The sequence below is a fragment of the Bos mutus genome, chromosome 4, assembly GCF_027580195.1.
Source record: "Bos mutus isolate GX-2022 chromosome 4, NWIPB_WYAK_1.1, whole genome shotgun sequence".
In the NCBI taxonomy this organism is placed as follows: Eukaryota; Metazoa; Chordata; class Mammalia; order Artiodactyla; family Bovidae; genus Bos; species Bos mutus.
This window is the reverse complement of record NC_091620.1, coordinates 54,834,902-54,861,395: the sequence shown is the minus strand read 5'-3', so window position 1 is coordinate 54,861,395 and position 26,494 is coordinate 54,834,902. Positions and strand designations below refer to the sequence as shown.

General features: G+C 43.7%; 1 protein-coding gene across 4 annotated transcripts in view; it reads left to right on the top strand.

Moving 5' to 3' along the window:
• Positions 1-26,494, top strand: part of PDE1C (phosphodiesterase 1C) — a 539,682-nt gene that overhangs the window by 37,330 nt on the left and 475,858 nt on the right. The window lies entirely within an intron of this gene.

The following is a 26,494-nucleotide window of genomic DNA, read 5'->3' as shown; positions in this document are numbered from 1 at the left end:
TGGGGGCCTGCTGAGGCCCCTCATGCTGGGCACGATGACTGTGTCACTTCCTTCAGTCCCATAGTTTCTCTGAGAGGGACATCCAGTTGTTTTCAGTTCACAGGTGAGTGGACTCAGGCTCTGGGAGGGGCGGTGACTTGCGTCTAGCAGTCCTTTTGAGAGCAAGAGCTGCCTTAGGAAGGAGCTGAAGCTTTTGAAGAATTCTTTTTTAAGGCTATGAGGAAGGATATTTTGGCTTGTATAAAATAATCACAGAAGCCTGCATGCTTGGCTAGAATAAAGTCTCAGGGAGTTGGCTGCCTTGCCCATTGGGTTTCCTGGAGCGTCCATGTATGAGCCAGTCCCTCAGTTGAGTCTCTTGCATTTACTGGCTTGGCTATTTTTTTTTTTTAAATGATGATTCCTCAGGGACCCTGAAATCTTGAATTCCCTTGGCTGGCACAGGGTGTGCTGGGCACACAAAGCTTGTTAACTGAGAATTCCCCAGGGGCGTGACCTCGCCCTTGTCCGTCTGCACCCCAGTCATCCTTGTCATGCCTTGGGCCAGGGGCCCAGCTCTCACAGGTAAGAAGCGAAGAGGTGTTGGTGAGAGAGTCATCGTCCGGCTTCTGTGTTTTACATCGGCAGGTTCACAGGCCGGGGCTGATTCGATACCAGATGCAATACAGACTTCATTCAGTACAGGCATTTGGAGTGTCTCTGCTTTGCTGGGCCTTGTGTTAGGATGATTTAATTCTGAGAAGTTTTTTTTTAATCCCCATTATATAGATGAGGGCACACTGATTGTAAGAGCTTAGGGAACTTGCCCAAGATCTCCAGCTGGTGGAAGGCAAAAAGCAAAATTAAATTCAGAGGCATTTGTCCTTTACCTTTGGGACACTTATTCCTTCATCTGCTGCCTCTGGAAACTTCGCAGAGGGGCCTGGTGTCTTTGAGTCTGTCCTTCCAGCTCCTTGGAGGTTACCCAGCAGGCGGAGTGTGTAGATGGGATGGATATAGTATATAATCTACTGAACCCATCTCCTTGGCTACAGAACAGCCCCGTTTAGGGCTGGTCTCTGTCTGTTTCTTGCAGCTGCATTGTCAGGATGCAATGAGGGCATTTGGTTCTGCTTCCAGAAATGGAATGTGGCCAGAGTTAGAGAGTGCCAGGCAGAGCTTTTCTGGTGTCTGGTGGGGCTAGGGGCAGCCTCCCTGCTGGGGCTCTAGCCTCACCGGTAGCCTATACTGGGTTTGGGCAATTGAGCTGAAAGTGAACTTGAGAGCATTGTGGGTCCTGTTGCCCAAGAGACAGCCAACACCTCACCCATTTCATGATTACTTGAGAATTGATTATAGTAATAATAGTGATCACAACAACAATAATAATAACTCTCATAGAATGACTATGTTGCTAAGACTGTACTGAGCATTTTATAAATATTAACTCATTTTAATCTTCATACCAACACTTTAAAGTAGGTGCCACCATTATGTACCTCTTTCATAGATGACACTGAGGTACAGAGAAATCACAAAATTTGCCCATGATCACCTGGTAAATGAGGGAGCTGGGATTTGAATTTAGGGAGCTGGTTTCTGATGCATCATTAAAGTGTAAACAAGTCTTCATTGAGCCTCCCTGGTTATTATACTCTGATTGAGAGGCTCTGGTGTGAGCTTCTGGAGGTCAGGAACTGTGTGCCTGGTCACCTCAACAGCTGCGCAAAGTTTGATGCATAAACTATGCTTGGTACATGTTTGTAGAACAGAGTGGTGGAGGGATGGATGGATGGACTGATTAATTTCAGCCCTGCTACGCAGTGATAAGGACTTCCCTGGTGGCTCTGAAGTAAAGAATCTGCTTGCCAATGTAGGAGATGTGGGTTCAATCCCTGGGTCAGGAAGATCCCCTGGAGAACTCTCTGGAGAAGGAAATGGCAACCCATTCCAGTATTCTTGCTTGGGAAGTCCCATGGATGGAGGAGTCTGGCGGGCTTCCATGGAGTCTCAGAGTTGAACACTACTGAGCGACTGAGTGCACTCTTACACACACACACACACACACACACACACACGCATACGGACCCCTTTCCAGGGCAGTCCTTTCTAGAAGTGGACATCCTATAGGGGGCTCTGAGATGTCCTCTGCCTTACCCTGGCTCACCTATGAACGTGCACACATATGCATGTACAGGCACTTAGACATGCATAAACGTTCACATGTGCACGCGCACGCACACACACACACACACACATTCACCTACTCTGAGTGTATTTCCCTAAGTAGGTACTGTCCCTGAGGAACAGTAGAGAAAAAAAGTCAGAATCTTTCTCTCTTCCTCATCGGCCTAAAAAAATAACATTTATTGCTTTCTTTGGGAATTTGGTGATATCACTGAAGGAAGCTTTTGGGCTTTATGGCTACATTTTACAAATATAATTATCTTTATTTTTGTCTGTCCTGGGTCTTCAGCGCTGCACGGGCTTTTCTTTAGTTGCTGTGAGCAGAGGCTACTCCCTAGTTATGACGTCTGGGCCTCTCACGGCGGTGGCTTCTCTTGTGGTTCCTGGGCTCCAGAGCACCGGCTTAATATTTGTGGCACATGAGCTTAATTGCTTTGCAGAACGTGGTATCTTCCTGGACCAGGGATTGAATCCATGTCTCCTTTATTGGCAGGCAGATTCTTTATCACTGAACCACCAGGAAGCCACTGGCTACTTGTAAAGTTGGGAGGAAGGGCGAGCAGTTTTTCCTTGTTCTCTCTGGGCTGAATAGAGAAAAGTTGTTTTTTTTTTTTTTTTTTAACCTTCTCATGAATGAACAGAGAACCCAAGTTTCCTGGATCTGGCAGCACAAGTGAAATCACATTAGCAAGTCACATGTCACTTGCTTTTGTCCTCACCTGTATAGCATAGGACTTCCAGCCCCCTCAGAGTCTCACTGTTGTTTCTAGAGGTATCCATGAAGGAGTATCATGTGTACACAATCACTTTTTGGTTCTGTTTCAGCTATAACAGTAACGACAAAAATGACCCGCATTCAAATGTGGCGTTTGGTCCAGCCCAGATCCTCAGACTCTGTATGGTTTCATCTCATTGCTTCATTGGTGCACAAGGCCCTTGGTGATCCCCCTGTCCTTGTCCAATCTTATTTCCTTTCCCCTTTTTCATATATTTTTATTGGTAGTGAGCTTCCTATGGTTTCCAGATGCATCATTCTGATCTCTCTCACAGGATAGTGTTCTTAGGCTTGTCTGCTTGGGAAATTCCTTTCCCTGCTTTCAAAGATCAACCACTGCCTCATTCAAGAGGCATTCCCTGACCCGCTGTCCTCCTGACCTCGGAGTGGACGGCAGAGTGTGTGTGTGTCTGTAGGGCATTCACCCTGCAGCATCGTGCTTTATTATTTGCACATTGTCGCCCTATGTCTGTAAACTCAGTGTTCAGCTCAATGCCTGTCACATTGCTTGTGCCACAGAAATGTTTGTTTGAATGTAACCATCTCTACACGAGATCCTTGAATGAGCCAGAGCAGAGATCTTTGGCTCCACGCTGTGGATAAGGAAACCAAGGCTTTGAGAGGCTGAGCGATGCGCACTGGGTCTAGCAGCAGTTGTATGATGGAGGCGGGTCTCAGGGGCCTCCATCTAAAAAGGCAGAGTCCTTTGCTCCTGAGTTGGGCTGCCTCTTGCCCCGCCCCCACCCCCCCAACCTTTTCCTTCCTCAGTGTCATAAACTCAATCATCTCCTTTTAAAAGTCGTCAGGACCTTTTGGAAATCCATCAGCTTAAGAGAGATGAGAAAATAGTGAAAAGCACAGCCCATTATACTCAGATTCTCTTTCTCCCTCTGGGGTTTCCTTCTTTGCAAGGCATTTGCATGAAGAATGGAGGCTGTGTTCTCTGGAAGACTGGGTAATGCTGATGGATCACTGAGGGGTTTCAGTAAAGGCCAGTAGGCTGTAGATGGCACAGAAAGGCTATTTACAGAAGCAGCAATAAAGATTTTGTTATAAGGTCACCAATAAGGTAGCCCTAAGGACTACATTTAAATAAAGCTTCAGAGAGCCTGGATTTACCAGGTTTGGGGAAATGTGAATCTACTTCTGGAGATGACCTTAAACCTCACTTAATAATGAATGTTGATGACTACCTCGTAAGTTATTACAAGTGTTAAATATCATTGCCTCTAAGGAATATCATCTCTCACCAAGATGCCTGAAAGAGCCCCAATTGCCCCTCCTGCCCCAAAGACATTCTTCACACTCCAACCAGAGTGATCTCTGAAACACGATTCTGGATTTACTTCACCCATGCTTAGAGCTCTTTCATGGCTTCCCATCTACTGTGCCTCTTAAAGTGTGGCCTGTGGACAATTGCCTGCTTATCAGTAAGCCCTGAGAAGGAACACACGTTGACAGCAAGTATTTAGAAGCTTTTATAGTAACTGGCAGAATCATTTTTTGTCTGTTAAATATGATGAGTAAAAATATTTAGGCTTATGTTTTCTATGTCTTTAAATTGTTTAGTAATCCATTTTCATCAGTCTGGGATTCATTGGAAATAGTTTGAGCAGCACTGGCCTGCAGGGCCTGATGGCTCTCACCCTGCCCGCCGCATTCGAGTCCTCTCACATCCTCTGTGCTGCAGCCTCGCTGACCTCCTCACATTCATCTTCCTTCCACGTGGAGCTTTACAAATGCTCTTCCCTCTGCCTGGAATGCTTCTTCCCTGCTGGTCCTCACCATGGATTTAATTCCTGCTTATTTTTCAGGGCTCAGCTCACACATCAGTTTCCCAAAGAAGTCTTCTTGTTTCTTTTTCCCTCCAGACTGGCTCGTTGTATGCTCTCCTTGCACCTGGTTTTTCTTAATAGTACTTTACCAAATCATCATCAAAAAATTAATTGTATAACTTGTTTAAAGCCTATTTTCCAACTAGGTTGTTTGTTCCACGAGTGAAGGGACACTTCCTGTTTCGCAGATTGCCTTTTACTATTGGGATAGTGCACAGTGAGTGGCAGGACCTAGTAGATGCTCAGTAAAGTTACTGATGAGCAAATGAAGAACCAGTTGGCAAATGTGCTCGGTACACATTGCTTATTATCTGTTTATATTAGCTATAATTTTGAAACAAGAGAGCAGTTTACTAAGAGTAGGAGAAAGGAGGGGATGCAGGTGGTCTGTATATCACATGATTAGATCATCACCCCTGAATAATTGGAATTTACCTAAACTACTCATAATCCTTGAGTATAATAAATACAAAATGGAGTCCTCCCTGGACACGTTAGCCTTCAGCTGGGTTTCTTTACAACCTGGGGTTGAAATCTGATTGATACAGTCAGTCAGATGAGACCTCAGCTAAAAGAATTTCACTTTGGTTGGACTGTAGAGTGGGATGAGGGAAGTGACAAATGACATACTTAGAGAAATGACTATGACCAACTTTGTAAGCTTTGTACTTAGTTTTAACAGCAAGAGGAAGCTGTGAAAGTTTAAGGGAAGTGGAGTAGAGAATGGAGAGTGGGGCACGGGCAAGAGGCTATGAATATTTTAATTGGTGGTGGTGGTTTAGTCTCTTAAGTCGTGTCTGACTCTTTCGACCCCATGGACTGTAGCTTATCAGGCTCCTCTGTCCACGGGATTCTCCAGACAAAAATACTGGCATGGGTTGCCATTTCCTTCTGCAGGGGATCTTTCTGACCCAGGAATTGAACATAGGTCTCATGCATTGCAGGCAGATTCTTTATCAACTGAACTACAAGAGAATTGATGGCTTAGTGTGCATATTTCCCTCCTCTGAGCAGGTACCTCCTCTGTGCAGTGCTGGAAAGAGCAATCCTTAGGTGCTGGAAGAGCAATCCTTAGGTGCTGGAAAGAGCAATCCTTAGGTGCTGAAAAGACAGCAGTCCTTAAGACTTGGAAGAATCTTGAGGCCAGAGAGCAGTTGGGAGACTGTTATGGTAGTCCTGGGGGAGCATGGCGGCCAGAACAAGAAACTAGGGTCCACCTGGAAGGGGGGTGGTGATGCAGAGAGGCAGACAGACTACAAGTAGAGCTGATGGGAGTTGGTGATGGATTCCATGGAAGTTGAGGGAAAAGGAGTGAAGGATGTTGGATGACTAGGTGCCTGGTCTGGGAAACTGGGTGAATCATGGTGCCTTTCCCTGAGCTGAAGCTTCAGGCTGCTTGTGCTGTCTTAGAGTGGGCCAACCCAGCTTCAAATGTGCAGGCAGAGGTGGGTTGGAGGAGGGCCTTTGGGGCCTTAGACTGGGTTGTCTGCCTTAGACCTAGGTCTGCCCGTCTGTGGACATGCTGGCTACAGGAGGGTGGATGCGGAGAAACATGCAGCTGTGAGAGGCTGGGGCCTGCAGAGGCTGGGAGAGAAATAGGCTGATGGGAACTCTGCTGTCACAGCTGGAAGAATTTAGCATGAGCTGTGTGTGTGTGTGCGTGTGCATGTATAATCCCCATCATTTTCTTGATCTGCATCATGCTTCACTAAAGCCCTTGACTTAATCCAGCTTGACTTGTACAAATGTCACCATCTGGCACTGGATCATGTGGCTTTTCAATCAAAAGGAGTGGAAGGCTTCCATTCAGAAATGCGAGTCTGCGATCGAATGCCTTTGCGGTGTGTTGCAGCGAAACTCGAACTTGTAATCAGCCTTTGAGGTATTTTTTTTTTTTAAGTGAAAAGCTTATTTGGATTAACCATGAAACAGATTTCATGCAGGAAAAGTTCTCACAGCTTCAGAGGCTTTATTCTGCCCTGAGTCATTAAAACAGACCCCAGGCGGCTGGATGTGCTTGTGGAAGGACTCGGGGCACGTTGCCTCTGAGATGCATGGTAAGAGGATGTGGGTATAGTATTATCAGTCAGCATCATCCAGCATTTTATTAATAGCCCTCACAGCACCAGGCAGATAGCACGGGCGTGTGGTTTAGTAGAAAGAGTATTAAGCAGGAAGTTAGAGCCTACAGCAGGGTTTTCTCAAAATGTGGTCAGTGGTTTGTCCACATCAGAATCCAGTGGGAAGGGAGCCAGGATTCTGAGTCCATTGGTCTGAGGTGGACCTAGGAAACCCCAGTTTTGACGTCTTGCTCCCCAGGTAATACTGGTACACACCTGGTTTGAGGATCACTCCTTCGAGCCCGTGTTTTTGAGTCAGACAGAACTTTGGCTCCACCTCAGCTACTTACTGGCTATGTGTGTGACCCAGGGCCACTGCTTCTTTTCAGCCTCAAATGTGTCAGCTGTAAAGTGAGGATAGTAGCAGCATCTGCCCCATAGTTAGGTGGTAGAGAAGATTCAGTAAAGTGCTCAAAGCAGAGCTTAGCAGTCAGGAGATGCCCAGTAAATGGGAACTGTTGAGTCATTATTCAGCTTCTGCCAGGACAGATGACCTGGGGGGGGGGTCATCTGTCGTGATACAAAGCTATAGAATTTGATACCCAGGGTGGATGGTGGAGTAGTGTCATATGTATGCTTGATTTATAAAAACTGTGTACCCTCATTTCTTCTCTTATGTAATTTGAAATTCTCCAAATTTATAGTTTGCATGTATATTCTTTATATTTGACTTGACTATTACTGCATGCATTTATTTCGGGCACTGTTTAGAATTGTATAAGTCGACCAATGAGACTTTACTTTTCAGTTGATTTAAGGGATTTTCAAAGGCAATCCTTGAGCACATTTGATTTTTGTCTTCTGAGCTAACTTTAGAACCTCACCCCCACAGAAGGTGTGACTACACTATACTTAAGAGACAATGATTGACTTATTTTTGTGCCTTGATTTTTTTTTTTAATGTGCAAAATTGAAATCATCTCATGAGCTGTTGAGTGGATACATGAGATAGAGGTTGTGAAAGGCACTTATTTCTTAAAAAGTTTTAGATTAGTCCAAAGTAGAATTGACAAAAATAATCACCAGTGTGGTTGGATGGCCCTTTAAGATCAGCTTCCAGAAACTGGTCTGGGGCATCTTTTGTCCTCTTCCCACACCTGTCAACAGCCTTTGTATTAGGTGGGTGTTTAAGGGGCCTCTCTCCTTTTCCCCAACATCCCGTGGAACCACTGAGGGGACACCCTTGCTTATAGCATGAGTACCATTTCCCATGGTCCAAGTAAGGCTATGCTATGCTATGCTATGCTAAGTCACTTCAGTTGTGTCCGACTCTGTGTGACCCCATAGACGACAGCCCACCAGGCTCCCCCGACCCTGGGATTCTCCAGGCAAGAACACTGGAGTGGGTTGCCATTTCCTTCTCCAATGCATGAAAGTGAAAAGTGAAAGTGACGTTGCTCAGTCATGTCTGACTCTTAGCGACCCCATGGACTGCAGCCTACCAGGCTCCTCCATCCATGGGATTGTCCAGGCAAGAGTACTGGAGTCGGGTGCCATTGCCTTCTCCACCAAGTAAGGCTAGGATTTTATTATTGATCAGATCCTCTAATGTGCAGTTAAATGCTTGCTTCTGAGGGCCTGCATTTACCTGCTATAAGGAAAGACCCATTGGTGATTCTCGCAGCCATATTTTGAAGCATTTAGAAGCACCACCTTCAGTGAAATAATCTAGATTCTTTGCCTAAGAACTATAGAACCTTAGTATCTTAGAAAGGATTTTCTGTGCCATATTGAAATCCGCTCCATAGCATCCCTGATAAGAGGTTGTCCAGACCCTGCTGGGACAACCAGTGGTGAAAGGGAACTTGTTATCCCCCAGGGCTGCCGGCTTTCTTCCAGATATCTTTGACTACTGGATACGTTCTTTACAATGTTTCAAGGAATGTTTAACTCCCAAGTGTTTCCACCCACCTTAGGACTTGCGTCCAGTCCCTCTTCTGCATGACAGCCTTTCCTACATTTGAGGACCGAAGATTCTTCTCTTCTCTACCATAGAGAACTTTGCTGCTGCTCCCACCCAGCACATCTCCTGCCTGTTCGTCACACATGTGCAACGCACGAAAACAAAAGGAAGCTTTTCAGTGTCTTTCTCTCCAGGTGTTTTGTTCTCCAAGAGTTGGTGCAGTTCTGCCCATTGGTGTGATTAGAAGTTAATGATGCTGCAGCATCTGGGTCAGAGAGTATTTGCTACAGCAGTGGGTCGTCCTGGCACGTCTGTTTGATGAGAGGTGGTAGTGGTTATTTGCAGAGGTTGTATTTTTCTGTAGTAAATCTCAGCTGTCCGTCTGGGTCTCTGCTGAGCTTACCTCCTCTGGAGGTCTCCTGTCATTCTGTCATGTCATCTGGCAGTGTGTCTATGTAGTTCACTGGGCAGACTTTCTTCTAGGTCCTGGGAAATCCCTTCTGGGGCTGAGTCAAGCTGTTGTTTCAATTTTGCATGCTGTTTTCATTCTCCATACGTTTATCTCTTGACTCCCCTGCTGGATTTTAAGCTTGTTTAAGGCCAGATTCTGGTTTGTACGTATTTCTGTTCCATTGATTGTCACACTCTGGGTATTCAATGACTATGGTATTGATTTGAAGAAGATTTGGTCTTCCCTTCAGTACTAAATTCTTTTCCTTGAGAACCTTACCCATTGCAATAGTTTCTGTATAGAGCCCCTCATTGTCTATATCAAACCACAGACTCATATGTCCCATTGTTATTTGATTCTGTTTATACATCCTCCTGGGACCTCAAAAGCAACATATACTATGTTAACTAAGTATCTTTTGAAAGTTTTTATTTATTTATTTTTGGCTGCACTGGTTCTTTGTTGCTGTGGGTGGGCTTTCTCTAGTTGTGGGGTGGGGGACTACTCTTTAATTGTGGTGCATGGGGTTCAATCCCTAGGTCAGAAAGATCCCTTGGAGGAGGGTATGGCAACCCATGCCAGTATTGTTGCCTGGAGAATCCCATAGATAGAGGAGCCTGGCAGGCTACAGTCCATGGGGTCGCAAAGAGTTGGACATGACTGAAGCGACGTAGCACTCCTTCATGGGCATCTCATTGCGGAGACTTCTCTGGTTTGCAGAGCATGGACTGTAGGTGTGTGGGCTCAGTAGTTGTAGCACATGGGATTAGTTGCCCCTCGGCATGTGGAGTCTTCTGGGCCAGGCATTGAACACAGGTCCCCTGCATCGGCAAGCAGATTCCGAGCCACTGGACCACCAGGGAAGTCCAACTAAGAATCTTTTAAACCCTCACCTGGGCCACCCAAACCTGTTCTACATGGCAACGTGTCTTACTTCAACTAACAGCCAGCCCGTGAACATACCCATATAGTATATTCAGTTATTTATTGAGTTGAGGCAATTCATCTTTGGAAATGTCTGTGAAATCCATTCTCTCCTCTCCATTTCCACTGTCGCATCTCCTTGGTCACCCTCTCTACTACCATACAGCTGACATTGTTTGGAGAGACAGGATATAAATAAAAAATCCTGAGCTTGGCCAACAAGGCCCTTGGCTCCCAAGCCCTCATCTTTGTCCCCTGCTAGTCATTCCCAATCATGCCACACTCATACACCCTTCTTGGCCTTTGCACATGCCGAACTCTTTTTTCATCTATTAACTCCTACTTCTCCTTTATAGGTTCAAGCGTCGCCTCTTTTGTGGAGGCTTCCTTGACTTTCTCAGGGAGGTTAGTGCCCTCCTCCTAGATCTCCACACAACACTAACTTCCGTACTTCCATTACTGAACCTCTAAGGTTATCATTATCTGTTTCTCTGTCTCTCCCACTGAGTGCCTCTTGAAGGTGGGGCACTGTGTTTTATACCCCCAGCCTCAACACAGTATTGTGCTTGGCACAGAGAGGCACCCACTGTATTGGATAAAAATTAGAGCCATCATTTCTTGACCTCTTAAGTGCTGTGTGACATTGCATTGTGACAATACGTTGTTAACATGAGTTATCTCATTTTGTTTTCGTAACAGTCTTTAGAGGGAGACACTGTCAGGAAACTCATTTACACCTGAGGGAGATGAAGCTTTGAGACATTAACCCGCCTAAGGTCACACAGCTGGTAATTAGGACAGCCAGGCCTTGACCGCTCATCTCTTGGACTCCAGAGCCCTTGTTCTGCACAAACATGCCTCCCTGCCTCTTGTAATAGATATTTCTTGAATTCGTCAATTAGAGGACTTCCTAGAAGTTATGTATTTCCATGTTCCTGTACCACTGGCTCACTTTTGCCAAGTGCTGCTTCTCTGAGTTCTAGGCACTGGCGACCCACTCCAGTACTCTTGCCTGGAAAATCCCAGGGACGGGAGCCTGGTAGGCTGCAGTCCCTGGAGTCGCAGAGTCAGACACGACTGAGTGACTTCCCTTTCACTTTTCACTTTGATGCATTGGAGAAGGAAATGGCAACCCACTCCATTGTTCTTGCCTGGAGAATCCCAGGGACGGGAGCCTGGTGGGCTGCCATCTATGGGGTCGCCCAGAGTCGGACATGACTGACATGACTTAGTCGCAGCAGCTTCACTGAGTTCTAAGAAGATTCCAAATACATAAACATGGAATGTGTGTACTCAGTTGGGTCCAACTCTTTGCCACCCCACAGACTGCAGCCTGTCAGAGTCCTCTGTCCGTGGAATTTTCCAGGCAAGAGTACTGGGGTGGGTTGCCATTTCCTACTCATGGGATCTTCCTGACCCAGGGATTGAATAGTATGGCCAACAGCAAATTAGGGTTGTATTTCCTGCAGGAGTTCTGAACACCCAGGTGTTCTTGGCATTATCTAGTGATAGTTGACCTTGGGGTATATACCCCATCCCCTGCTCTCACCTCTGACCCGCCTCTCAGGAGGCAAAGCCCTTCTTTCATCATGAATCTGAGTCTATGTCTGATGCACTTAGAAGAGAACACAGGAGCACACAATGCTCAGTGGGCTCTCATTGGCTGTGAGCAGAGAGCAGGGCAGGGTTGGGAGGAGGTGGGGGTACAAGGGGGGAGTGGAATGGGCCTGGCTGGATGAAGGACAGAAAATGGCTTTAGGCAACAGAGCTCACAGAAATGAATTCTGCTTTCTTCACAAATAGACTTAGGATTAGCTTTGCACAACCAAGGAGCTTATTATAATGCATAATTATTTTATAAATGCAAAGTATTTCAGGATTGGAAGGGATCTTAGAGGTTTTGTTGTTTCAGCTAAAGATAAGCCAGGAGAGGGGCTGTCTGTCTTTTAGCTTGGGCCTGACTGGGTGGCAATGCCAGGACAGAGTTACCACAACTCCCACCTGTTGCTTTATTTACAAGGAGAAATTTAACTTCCAAGGGCATGAGAAGTCTTGTGTTGTGGCCAGTGCTTTTTCTCCTGGGCAGCACACTTGGCAAGGGAGAGTGTGTGGCCTTTGGGTCCCCTCCAGCCTTGGCTGGCTCCTGCCTTGCCACCCACTGGTTGTGCAAGCTTGACTCCATCCCACAGCATGAGGGAAGAGGGCCTGCCTTGCAGGGCTTTCCCAGGGTCCTGTGAGCCGACACGGACAGAACACCCGGTGCTGCTCCAACAGGAGTCTTTGCTCAAAGAGGTTGAAGGTGTTGTTTGCTCAGTCATGTCTGACTCTTTGCGACCCCATGGACTGTAGCTGGCCATGGGATTTTCCAGGCAAGGATACTGGAGTGGGTAGCCATTTCCTTCTCCAGGGGATCTTCCTGACTCAGGGATCGAACCTGGATCTTCCACATCGCAGGCAGATTCTTTACCTTCTGAGCCACCGGGGAAGCCCTCAGTTTGACAGTTTATGTGCAAAGCCGAGTGACCTTTGGAAGTGTGCTTGGTGAGATTAGAGTTTCCATTGAAAAATGTATGCTTTTAATGCTCCTCTTGTCAAGTTGTGACCAGCTGAGCGTCCTTGCTCCCGCCTGGAGGCATCCCTGCTGGTGGGACTGTAAGAATCCTGGCTGTTGTCAAGGCAGTTTCCTGAACGGTGTTGATGTTCCAGTGTGTAACTGACGCCTTCCTTTCTTAGGCTTCCTTTCTTGTCACTGTGAATTCGGTGCTATCAGTTTCTGTTCTTGGTTTCTTAAAGTCTTGTCTTGCCTCAAAATCCTTTGTGAACTCTTTTTTTAATGATTTTTTAAAAAAATTGAACTATAGTTGATTTATACTGTTGTATTGTGAACTCTTAATAGTTCTGGAAATCTCAGGTTCAATAGTTTTCGGACATAAATAATCATGAATCAGAATCATGTGGGGGAAGATTGCTTACAATGCAGATTCCCAGGACACTGTCCCCTTAATTCTGATCCAGAAAGTCTGGGTGGGCCTGAGAATGTGCATTTTATTTTCTTGTGTGATTCCAAGAGGTAGGATGATGACACACTGAGAAATATTTGTTTTATTCCCACTAATAACACTAACCCACACAGTCTTATAATTCATGTGGTATTTCTCAATCCATGGATTTATGGGGAAAAAAACGGTAGTTTTAAGGAACAGGTATAAAGTACCTGTTCTCACAGTGAGGTTGGTTAGTGGCCCTAGTTACTCATGTGACAATCAAAGAGGAGCCTTAAAACGGAGCTGGTCTTCACAGTGCCTCCTTCTAAGAATATTCTCGGTTCAGCAAAATTGTCAACTTTCCCCTCTTCTGAAGTCCTACCACACCTTGTCTGTTCCTCTTTCGAAGCTAGCATCTTTCAAAGAATCTTTGCATTCTTACTGTTTATTTGTGGGATGAAAGAAGGCAGAGGCTCCTTGCTTTTGCAGAGTCCAAGTCTTTAGTTTAGGTCTGTTTGGTGGGAAGGCACCCTTCCCACATGGCCTGTCTTATGGTGTTGGTATTCCATAGAACTGCATTGGGAAACAGTGCCCCAGACTGAGGGAGCCGTGATTAGATGGAAATAGTGAACACCCAGTAAGGAAAAAGAACTAAAGTCAATTCTATTTTCAGTGTTCAATGTTAGGACTCACAGACACCTGCTGTCAGAATGCTGCTTCAATACAGGACTGGCCAGGACAGGGCAATAGGTTTTGGAATATTGAGTGTGCTTGGGAGGCCAGCTTCCACATATGATTCTGGCTGTATGGCTGCATGGTGTTTGAGTGCACTGAAAGATTTAAGAATGAATCTGGGCTCTTGCCTTCTCTTTCATTATCAACCACTACTTCTTGTCCCCGTTGCCTCTGTGCTCCTGCCTGGGGCCACATGTGGCCACTTTTACACATCCGTCTTTCTCTGCATGAAGAAAATCATAGCGTTCATTCATTAATTCCACAAATCAGGTGTGGGGGTGCAGTCTTTGTATCCTGATGCTAGGCCTCTTCCTCCTACATTTCCATCATTTGTCAGAATGTAGAAAAAGCTCCTGAAGAGCAGGAGCGTTATATTATCTTGGTTTTGTAAGGAAGTGAGTCTCATAGTAGCTTTTGTAAAATCTATCTCCTTGGAAACCCACTGACACATAAATCGTCATCTTGAAGGCTTTTGAGACGTGCTTCATTCTACTGCCAGTTCAGAAACTCTAGTGGTTAAGTGTGCTTCCCTATGAGAAATACTCGTATTTCCTTGTCCTTTTACTCACGTCTGTATGTCCCAGATTTTAGTGTTTCTTTCTGGGAAAGAAGGTGATAAGGGAAATTAGCACTGATTGAGTCCTAAAAGCCCAATAGAGTTTTCTCTTCACAACTGCTGTCAAATGTAGACATCATACAGGGGAACTGAAGCTTGGAGGAATGACTTCCAGGCAGGTTTGAACCCAGGCTGCTGCCTCTTACCTTCAGCTGTCAATTGTTAGAAGGACTTTTCCAGGCCCCACTGTCACCAACTCTTGCCCCAACCACAATGTTCTTGAAGACCTGACTTTTCTGCTGATCTGTGTGATGGTAGAAGACTTTATTTTGCTGTTTTTAATGTGCAGTTTGAATCATGTTGAGTCCACCCAGAGCCAGTTCCCATGACAGGTGGTCAAGGAAAGTGTGACTCATTGAAAACCACAGACAGTTTCCACATTCTGTTTTAAATTAATGTCATCAACTTCCTCCCACTCAGAAACATCATGCCAAGCTGCTGATCTTTAAGGCTCAAAAGACTAATCCGAGTGTTCCCTGTTCTCCCTGGCTTGTAAATAGTCTGTGCTTATCAACCCAGGAAGACTGGTACTGCCTGTGTGTGGAGCTGCCTTTTACAGTGTTAATTTGTGAAAAACTGTCTTGGAACCATCTCCCTAAAAAAGTACTTCATTCATGTGTTAATTGTGCAAGAGTGTTTTCATGCCCATGTGGTCCACACAAGCCTCACTCTCCCTCCTCCTAATTGTCCCCGGCCGGGGTCTAGCCCCGGTGGATCCAGGGAATTCGAAGCGGGGACGGCGTCGGCGAGGATCAGGAAACAACTGCTTAATTAAACTTTACTTAAGGATATAAAGAGTAATGGAATAAGGATAGCTCAGTGAGGAAATTCAGTGGAGAAAAGAAGCTGAATAATTCAGCCAGAGGTAAGAGAAAGAAGCGACGGGTAATGGCCACCCAAAGTGGATCCAGGGAAGAATTGCAGCAAGCCAGGCTTTCTTCCATGCAAACTTATCATATGCAAAAGCTTAGGTGATTTAATTCAGCCAAGGATCATTTTAAGAAGAAAAGCTTATTTTTCATTAGAGGTGAGGGCAAGAATTCAGGGGACTCCTGAAGCTCGATCCGCCTTTGCGTATGCGAGCCTCCTTCCTCATGACCTTTGTCATGGCGGAGTTCCTCACTGGCTCCCAGCAGTGATAGAATTCAGTTGAGCTATTCAGATCCTGAAAGATGATGCTGTGGAAAGTGCTGCACTCAATAGGCAATATGCAATATGGGTAGTTACCAATCATTGTATTCTCCAACCACTCCCTCCATAATCTCATTAACAATATCCCACTTGCTGATGGACCCTTTCCTTCCTTGTCATTCCTTCTAAAGCCCACCTACAACAATTATTCAACCTCATGGCAACTCCAAACTGTCGGACCTACTTTGTTTTCACTGTCAGGTCATCAGTTCCCTTCTTACCCATCTCGTTTCCATGTGCCACCATCACAATTGCTCCTGTGCATACCATTTCTGCTTACTCTCTGTTTGATTTGCCTGGCACAAACCCCATAGCCAGGTAAGCCACCAACTCTCTGTCTACTCTCTGACAGCTGAAATGTGGCTGAGAAAAACATCACTAGGCTTACTGTCTCATTTAAAAATTGATGACCTTGAGATGGACTTGGAGGGTATATTATGCTCAGTAAAAGGTCAGACAGAGAATGACAGATACTGTATTATGTCACTTATATATGGAATCTAAAAAATAAACTAGTAAGCATTAAGAAAATGAAATAGACTTATGGATATAGGGAATACGCTAGTTGTTTACCAGTGAGGAGAGGGATGAGGCAGGGGTTAGGAGTAGGAGATTAGGAAATATAACACAAACTACAGTGTGCATAATAAACTATAAGGATGGCACAGGAAATGTAGCCAATATCTGATAATCACTTCAAGTGGAATATGACTTTTAAAAATTGCAAATCACTCAGTTGTATACCTGAAACTTATATAATATTATACAGTTATACCTCAATAAAAAATTCATGACCATGAATCCCGTATCGGACCCTTGTTCTTCCTGGTAAATCTTAATACCCTCTCCTACTTTGAGAGACAACTGTTTTATTTTTTATTTTCGCTGTGCTGGGTCTTTGTTGTGGATCTTTAGTTGCGGTGCATGGGCTTAGTTGCCCTTTGGTCTGTGGGATATCAGTTCCCCGACCAGGGGCTGAACCCACATCGCCTGCATTGAAAGGCAGATTCTTAACCACCGGACCACCAGAGAAATCTCTTGGGAGACTATGTTTGATATACTCTCCTCTCTCCTCAAAATTTTCATCCTGTTTCCTCTTCTTTCTCTGCTGATGACATTGCTACTTATTTCCCTGAGAGAAGCAGCTGAAGAGAACTTCCGGATGCTCCCATTGCCATGTCTTGAATCCTTCCTTCGTCTGTGCTCATATAGTCTGCATTTATATCCTACACTTCCTGTTTCTCCCCATGTGCTACATGGGCTGGGTCTGAGGCCAATATCCCACCTGTGTAGGTAGACCTTATGTCTTCTCACCTTCGCAGGATCTTTGCTCATGATTATTGTCCTCCATTTCTTCATCAATTTTTCTTTTTCTACTGGGTCATTCTCACCAGCACACAAGCATGCTTTAGTAGTGTCTGCCTTAAAAAGAAAGAAACAAATCCTGTGTGCATTGGATTCTCTTCCAGTGATTGCCCCATATCTTGGATCTTCTTGGTAGGAAAATTTCTCAACATAATTTTTATACGTGCTGACTCAGTTTTGTTTTTTTTTTTTCAATTGAAATATAGTTGACATATAGTATTATGTTCTCTTCAGGTGTTCTACATAGGGATTTGACATTTGCATTCATTATGAAATGATCACCACAATAAGTCTAGTAACCATCTGTTCCTGAACAAAATTACTACATTATAGACCACATTTCTTTTTTTTTTTAATTTCTTTTTTTTTTTAATTTAATTTTATTTTTAAACTTTACATAATTGTATTAGTTTTGCCAAATATCAAAATGAATCCACCACAGGTATACATGTGTTCCCCATCCTGAACCCTCCTCCCTCCTCCCTCCTCCCTCCCCATACCATCCCTCTGGGTCGTCCCAGTGCACTAGCCCCAAGCATCCAGTATCGCGCATCGAACCTGGACTGGAAACTCGTTTCTTACATGATATTTTACATGTTTCAATGCCATTCTCCCAAATCTTCCCACCCTCTCCCTCTCCCACAGAGTCCATAAGACTGTTCTATACATCAGTGTCTCTTTTGCTGTCTCGTACACCGGGTTATTGTTACCATCTTTCTAAATTCCATATATATGCGTTAGTATACTGTATTGGTGTTTTTCCTTCTGGCTTACTTCACTCTGTATAATAGGCTCCAGTTTCATCCACCTCATTAGAACTGATTCAAATGTATTCTTTTTAATGGCTGAGTAATACTCCATTGTGTATATGTACCACAGCTTTCTTATCCATTCATCTGCTGGTGGACATCTAGGTTGCTTCCATGTCCTGGCTATTATAAACAGTGCTGCGATGAACATTGGGGTACATGTGTCTCTTTCCCTTCTGGTTTCCTCAGTGTGTATGCCCAGCAGTGGGATTGCTGGATCATAAGGCAGTTCTACTTCCAGTTTTTTAAGGAATCTCCACACTGTTCTCCATAGTGGCTGTACTAGTTTGCATTCCCACCAACAGTGTAAGAGGTTCCCTTTTCTCCACACCCTCTCCAGCATTTATTATTTGTAGACTTTTGGATCGCAGCCATTCTGACTGGTGTGAAATGGTACCTCATAGTGGTTTTGATTTTCATTTCTCTGATAATGAGTGATGTTGAGCATCTTTTCATGTGTTTGTTAGCCATCTGTATGTCTTCTTTGGAGAAATGTCTATTTAGTTCTTTGGCCCCTTTTTTGATTGGGTCGTTTATTTTTCTGGAGTTGAGCTGTAGGAGTTGCTTGTATATTTTTGAGATTAGTTGTTTGTCGGTTGCTTCATTTGCTATTATTTTCTCCCATTCTGAAGGCTGTCTTTTCACCTTGCTAATAGTTTCCTTTGATGTGCAGAAGCTTTTAAGGTTAATTAGGTCCCATTTGTTTATTTTTGCTTTTATTTCCAATATTCTGGGAGGTGGGTCATAGAGGATCCTGCTGTGATGTATGTCCGAGAGTGTTTTGCCTATGTTCTCCTCTAGGAGTTTTATAGTTTCTGGTCTTATGTTTAGATCTTTAATCCATTTTGAGTTTATTTTTGTGTATGGTGTTAGAAAGTGTAGACCATATTTCTTATGCTGTATATTACATCCCCATGGCTTATTTATTTTGTAACTGGAGGTCTGTAACTCTTAATCCCTTTCACATAATTTCTACCATTCCTGACCTCTTTCGCTTCTGGCAGCCTTACATTTGTTTTGTGTTTTTGATTCCACAAATACAAAAATCATATGGTATTTGTCTTTCTTTGTCTGAATCATTTAACTCAGCAAAATAAACTCTGGATCCATCCATATTGTCACAAATGGCAAGATTTTATTTTTTAGTGGCTGAATAATAGTCTGTTGCTTAAGAAATCCTTTCCTATCCCGAGGATACGTTAATTATACTTTATTTTAAAAGTTTTGCTTTTTGCATATAGGTCTTTATTCTGCCTTGAGTTGAGAGTTGTACATGGTGTGAATCAGGACTTTATTTCTTCTCCAGTTAAGGGTAATGAACAGTTCCAGCATCCATGAATTTATAATGCCTTTTCTGTTATATATCAAGTTTTCATATATAGCAAATATTCCAGGACTCCTTATCATGTTCCATTAGTCTGTGTGTCTACTCTGAGGCTAATGAAAACATTCTTAATGGCTTCATAATTAAATGCTAATGTCTAATAGAATGAGAATTATCCTTCCCACCTCTGTTCTTCAAGATTGCTTTGGCTATTTTTAGACCATTTTACTGCCTTAAAAATTTTTAGAACAAGCTTGTCAAGTTCCATGAAAAACTTTGTTGAAATTTTGATTTATTTCTTCAACAACAGTTATTTGTCACGTAGTATGTGCCAGCCACTGTACTGAATGCTTTGCAAATACTTACTCAGTTAAAATGTATACTTTTATTTGGAGAGAATTGACATCTTTATGCTGTTGAGTCTTCCTCTTCATGAATATGGCAAAGGTCTAGCTTTCTTTAATATCTTTTAATAAAGCTTTGTAATTTTCTCTGTAGTGATCTTGATGGTTCAGCTAGATTTATTTCTTGGCACTTTGTAAATTTTATTGCTGTTGTAATGAAAATCATTTGAAAAATTACACTTCCTAATTGTACATTGCTGGCATAAAGAAAGCAAATATGTATAGATTCTTATTATTAACCTTAAATTCAGCAACTTTGTTTAACTCTTTTGTTAATTCAGTTATTTGTCTCTGAATTCTCTTGTATTTCCTAGGTAAAACAATTGTAACCTCTGCTGGTTAGGACTCCTAGTTGAGCAGAAGTGGTGATAGTGGGTATCCTTATTTCATTCCTGATTTTCAAAGAAATTTTTCTCATTTTTCACCACTAAGAAGAATGTTTGCTGTAGTTTTCTGATAGATTTTCTTTATGAGATTAAGGAAGTATCCTTTTATTGTTAGTTTGCTGATTTTTGTTTTGTTTTGAATTTTATTTTTTAAATTAATGTAACATTTTTTCTGGTGTATTAACCTATGCTTAGATTTGTATAATCACCACCAGTGAGTTTATAGAACAGTTTTATCAACCCCCCAAAACTCCCTCATGCTATTCTTTTGTACTTAGACCCTCTCTCTACTTTTAACCTCTGGCAATCACTAATCTCTGCCACTATAATTTTCTTCTTTTCAAGAATGATACATGATTGGAATCTTTTTTTTTAATATAAATTTATTTATTTTAATTGGAGGTTAATTACTTTACAATATTGTATTGTATTCATCAACATGAATCCACCATGGGTGTACACGTGTTCCCCAACCAGAACCCCCCTCCCCGCTCCCTCCCCATACCATCCCTCTGGGTCATCCCAGTGCACCAGCCCCAAGCATCCAGTACATGATTGGAATCTTACAGTTATAACCTTTGAGACTGGCTTCTTTCATGGGGGCCTGTGAGATTCATCCAAGTTGCAGATATCAGAAGCTTGCTCCTTTTGTGTGGCTGAATAGTATCCCATTGTATGAATGTACCACAGTCTGTTTGTCCGTTTACTCTCTGAAGGGCATTTGGGTTGTTTTTGGTTTTTGATGATTATGAATAGAGCTGCCACAAACATTTGTATACAGGTTTTTGTGTGACCTAAATTTTCATTTAGGTAGATACCTAAGTGTATGTGTAACTTTGTAAAAAAGTGCCAGGGTATTTTCCAGGGTGACTCTACCATTTTGCATTTGCACCATGTTTGAGAGTTCCAGTCATTCTGAATCTTCACTAGCACTTCATATTGTCAATTTTTACTTTAGCCATCTTATTTGTCCTCAGAAGTGTGTAGTGATATCTTATTATGGTTTTAATTTGTACTTCTCTAATGGCTAATCACGTTGATCATCTTTTTATGTGCTTTTTAAGCCTATTGTATATTCTTTTTGGTGCAGTGACTGTGTTTTTGCCCAGTTTTTAATTGTGTGTTTCTTTTCCTACTATAGGGTTTTTAAAAATTGTGGTAAAATAATATAAAATTTACCATTTTAACCATTTTTAAGTTTATAACTTAGTGGCATTAAGTACATTCCCAATGTTGTACAAGCATCACCATCATTTATTTCCAGAACTCTTTCATCATCCCATGCAGAAATTGTACCCATTATATAATAACTCCCCAATCCCTACTCCCCCCACTCCCTGGTAACATCTGTTCTGCTTTCCATCTCTGTGGATTTGCCCATTCTAGGTATCTGGTATAAGTAGAGTCATACAACATTTGTCTTTCTCTGCCTGGCTTATATTACTTAGCATAATGCTTTCAAGGTATGCACATTTTGTAGCAGGTATCAGAATTCCATTCCTTTTTATGAGTGAAAAATGTTCCTATATGGATGTACTGCATTTTGTTTATTCATTTGTCTGTTGATGGACATTTGGGTTATTTCCATTTTTTGTCAATTGTAAATAATGCTACTGTGAACATTGGTATACAAATATCCCTCTGAATCCTGGCTTTCAGTTCTTTGGGTTATATACCTCAGAGTGGAATTGCTGGATCATCCTTTTTGTCTTGGTTTTTTTTTTGGTGTATGCTCTTTTATTCTTTGAAAAAGAAAAGTATAGTTGATTTATAGTGTTGTGTTAATTTCTGCTGTACAACAAAGTGACTTAATTATACATATATGCATTCTTATTTTACATTCTTTTTTCATTTTGGTTTATCTCAGAATATTGAATATAGTTTCTTGTGTTGTATAGTAGAACCTTGTTTATTGTGTTTTTTCATTCATGAATAAGTATTCTCTGATTTTTTTCAAAGACTTTTCCTACATCTATGGATATGATGTTTTTGTTTTCTTCTATAATTTCTTAGTATGCAAAATCATAAGATTAGTAGATCCTCTAATATTATTCTTACACTTCTGTGATAAGCATAATTTGTTTAAGCTGTATCATAAAAAGTACATTTTTGCTTTCCAGTTTACTAACTGCTATTGTCTCTGGTGTTTTTTTTTTAGTATTATTTCACCTGTGTGAATGTTCATGTTAGTAACAAGAAAATATTAAAATTTCCCATACTTTTTCCATGTGTTTCTCTTTTAAATAGTTATTTCCATCTGCTGGCTTTAAGATTTACTTTGCTCCTGTGAAGAGAGAAGCTGGTTTTCCTCATTTATAGAAATTGGACTGTCAAGTGTAATGAAAGAGGGCTAAACTGGAAGACAGCTATACAGAGAGAACTGTTAGTGGTCACTAGACCCTTCTTCTAGTAGTTATACATAAAAGCTTCTTCCAGCACCAATTTGCAGGTAACTCACCAGTCTTTTCTCTCCCAGGCTATGTGCAGGGTGTGGAACCTGGGAATCTGCAGTCCTGGATCTTCCTCCTGCCTGGTTCCTAACCAGCTGTGCACAGGGTCAGTGTCAGGGATTCAAGCAGAAAATGGATGGACCAGGCTCACGGAAAGTGTGTGTGATCATGTTCAGTGATGTCTAAAATGTCATCTCATGACTGCTCTTGAGCCAGGAAGGACCAGTTGAGTGATTTTGAGCAGGTCAACCTGCTCCTCTAAGCTTCAGTGTCCTGGGAGGCTTGGTGTTTCTAGAGGTCTTTAAGGCCATTGTGCCTTTTAGCCTACTGTGGGGATGTCTGGGCTCCGTTGTCTGGGAAGGAAGCTGGGTGACTCTTAGGCGTCTGGAAGGGGCTGTTAATGAGGCGCCAACAGGAGCAGGGCCGAAAGCGGCTTCAGGAGGGTGAAGCGTTTTAATTGGCATCTTCCACGGAATAGCAAATTAAGTGCTCGGATTTCCTCCCTGTGTTCTTTCTCCCTTGGCTCCTGTCACCCTGGCTGGAGCCCAGACAGGATTGAGTTGCTGCTTGGGGATAATTTTCAGGGTCTCCCAGGGAGGCCTGTGCCGAGTCTGAGTCCTCCCTTCAAGGTGGACGCCGACTGCCCTGACAGCCACTAGGGACGGCCTAGAAGCCTCCACTTAGCAACCGTTTCCCTCCCAGGACCTGACAGGCCTACAGAGGGACATACTTCTTGCCTCTCCTGCAGAGGCTTCGGAGGTGTGGCCCTTCCAGCTCCCCCTTTCCCCCAACCTCCTTTATCCTTAAGCTTGGACTTCAGAGAGTTGTTTGCGAGGGGATTCTCCCTAAAACCCCTCACTTGCTGCCTCCACCTACAACTGAAAAAGTGATTCTGATGCAGAAAATGGATACTCTCTCCTAGGTAATCTAGTTCTGATCATCTGTGGTTGTACTTTATATCAGGACTGGACCTGCCTTTAGTTATAAAAGATGCAAGTCCCAGCTGTGCCACACCCAGCTGTGTGATCTTGGGCAGCTCGCTTCCCCTCTCTGGGCCTGTTTATTTAGTTATTTTTGGCTGCACGTGGGCTTTTCCTTAGTTGGGGCAAGCGGGGCTTATTCTCTAGTTGTGGTGCTCAGCCTTCTCACTGTGGTGCTTTCTCTTATTGCAGAGCACGTACTCTAGAGCCCATGGGCTCAATAGTTGTGCTGCATGGGCTTAATTGCCCTGTGGCGTGTGGAATCTTCTTGGACCAGGGATGGAACCCGTGTCCCCTGCGTTGGCAGGTGGCTTCTTATCCACTGGCCCACCAGGGAAGTTCCCCTCTCTGAACCTTGTATTCTTTCAATGCAGAGGGAAAGTTTTGAGGTAAATTATTGATTGCCAACATCTTTTCCATCTGAGATTGTCTAGAAGTCTGTTATCCCATTTCTGCCTATTGAACTATGAAGAACCTTTGACAATGCTTGGAGTTATCCCAAGGAAGGTATACACATACAGGGGAAAGAGCAAGGGCCATGGAGTCAGACATACATAAGGTCAAATCCCCACATACTGGCAGGGTGGTGGTTATCTTGTAGAACCATTGCTGGCTCCTATGTACCCTTGTACAAACTGGAGAAAGATACCACATCTGAAGTCACTTTCTGCTGAAAAATTTTCATGACAGATGTATAAATCTACAGACTGGGATGTGGCTTGTGTTCCCTAGAGTTGTGCAGTACACAGCCTGGCCAGCTGTACACCTCAGCTGTCTGTGCCCTTGGGTAAGTTCCTCAGTCTCTTTGGAATTTTGCTTATCTGGAAAAAGGGGATATGATGTCTGCCTCATAGGGTAGTGGTGAGGATAGAATTGTGTACAAAGTCCTGGGCTCATACAGAGTGGTTGCTCTGGAAATATAAATTTATCTTTTGTTTTTCCAGGAATAATCTTCCTGGGAGAAAGGCCGCACTCTCCAAAAAAAAGAGCAGCAGGTGGTAACTTAGTGTTTCCAAGGTGGGTTTGGGAGTTGGAATCACATTCTCTCAGTTTGCCTCAGCTTCTGGTTCTGTCTTGGGAGTTCATTCCAAGATGCCTTGGAATGTTGCTTCGGTTTGCCCTGCAGGAGGGAGGGAGAGCCCCCAGTGGCAGGGTGATTATCTAGGGTATAGAGTGGTGTCATGGTTGCAAGGCAGTGGGAAGGCTCAGGAGACCCAGGGCTAGAAAGGAAGAGCGAAATGGGCTGTGAGAATTCTTGCCTGGCTTGGGGACACCCTGGAGAACCCTCCCTGTGGATGGGGTGAGCAGAGACACACAGGCTGTTCATACCTAGTCCTCCTCCTCCTGGCAGGCAGGGCAGAAGCACTGGTCACCCCCTGAGGCAGGGGACCTGGGGTGGAGGCTGCCATGGCTGGAGTCAGGGAGCTCTCCCAACACAGAGGTGTTGGAAAGAGCACCGCCTCTGGTGTTAGTTTCTCCTGCATTGGAGTTTCAGGATTGCCACTTTTGTCCCTGCTCCCCACGAATTCACATGCATCAGTGGATGTGATAGGATTTGGAGGTGGGGCCTTTGAGAGGTCATGAGAGTATAGCTCCCATGATAGAATTAGTGTCTTTTTGAGAAAAGGAAGAGAGCTAGCCCTGTTGTCATCCATGCCAGTATGCAAAAGGAAGGCAGGTACATTTGGACAAATTCCTTAATCTTTCTGAACTTCAGTTGCTTCATTTGTAACATGTAAGTAATTACTTACAAAAGGCTGAGCACAGAAGAGCTGATGTTTTTGAACTATGGTACTGGAATAGACTCTTGAGAGGCCATTGTACAGCAAGGAGATCAAACCAGTCAGTCCTAAAGGAAATCAACCCTGAATGTTCATTGGAAGGACTGATGCTGAAGCTAAAACTCCAATACTTTGGCCACCTGATGCGAAGAGCTGACTCACTGGAAAAGGCCCTGATGCTGGGAAAGATTAAGGACATGAGGAGAAGGAGGCAACAGAGGAGGAGATGGTTGGATGGCATCACTGACCCAATAGACATGAGTCTGAGCAAATTCTGAGAGATAGTGAAGGACAGAGAAACCTAGCATGCTGCAGTCAATGGGATCGCAAAGAGACAGAGATGACTTAGCAAGAGACAGAGATGACTGAACAAGGGCAACAAAGTAATTGTTATTTCTGCCTCTAAAGAGTTCAGACCTTTTAGAATAATATTCAACGATTGTCAGGCCCCAGCCTTAACCTCCCTTTTCACTATCATTCCTGAGATGCTTGCACTCCCATCATCTGAGATGCTCTCCCATTTCCCAAACACAAAATCTCCATGCCTTTCCTTACTTTTTTCTTTTTGTCTCTGCAGGAAATATAGTGTGTGTCTCTTCTGGGCATGGTGAAATCCTCCTTGTTCTTCAAAAGCCTATTCTCTGAAGGTTCTCTAGTCCTTTCCTGTATCAGTTATCTGTTGCTGAGTAACAAATGGTCCTGCAGCTTAGTAGCTGAAAGCAACCATGAACACATATCATCTCACATAGTTCTGTGGGTCAAGAATCAGATTGGCTAGGTGGGTTTTAGCTCAGGCTCTTTCATGAGGTTGCTGCATTCATCTGAAGTCTTGATGAGGACTGGAGGATCTGCTTCAGTGTGGCCGCTTGTATGACTGCCAAGTTGGTGCTGGCTTTGGTGGGAAGCCTCAGTTCTTCATCATGTGAACCTCCCCACAGGGCTGCTTGGTTTCCCTAGAAAGGCTGTCCAAGGGGTGAGTAGCAGTTTTTCTATGACGAGGACTTGGAAGCCACACACCATCCCTTTCCCAGTATTTTATTGGTCACATTGGTCAGTGGGTTAGTACCGACTCTGCGAGAACAAGGCACATGAGGGTGTGAGCATTAGGAGGTGAGGCTCATTGGGAGCTGTCTTAGAGGCTAATATCCCTGTCCCATGCCAGCTGTGAGAATATAAATGTGAACAAGATAGACAAGGTCTCCTGCCTCATGGAACCCACAGTCTATCAGGGGAGACGGGCATTACTTCTGCAAATCCTGAATCCATTACAGATTTCATAAATGCCATGAAAGAAA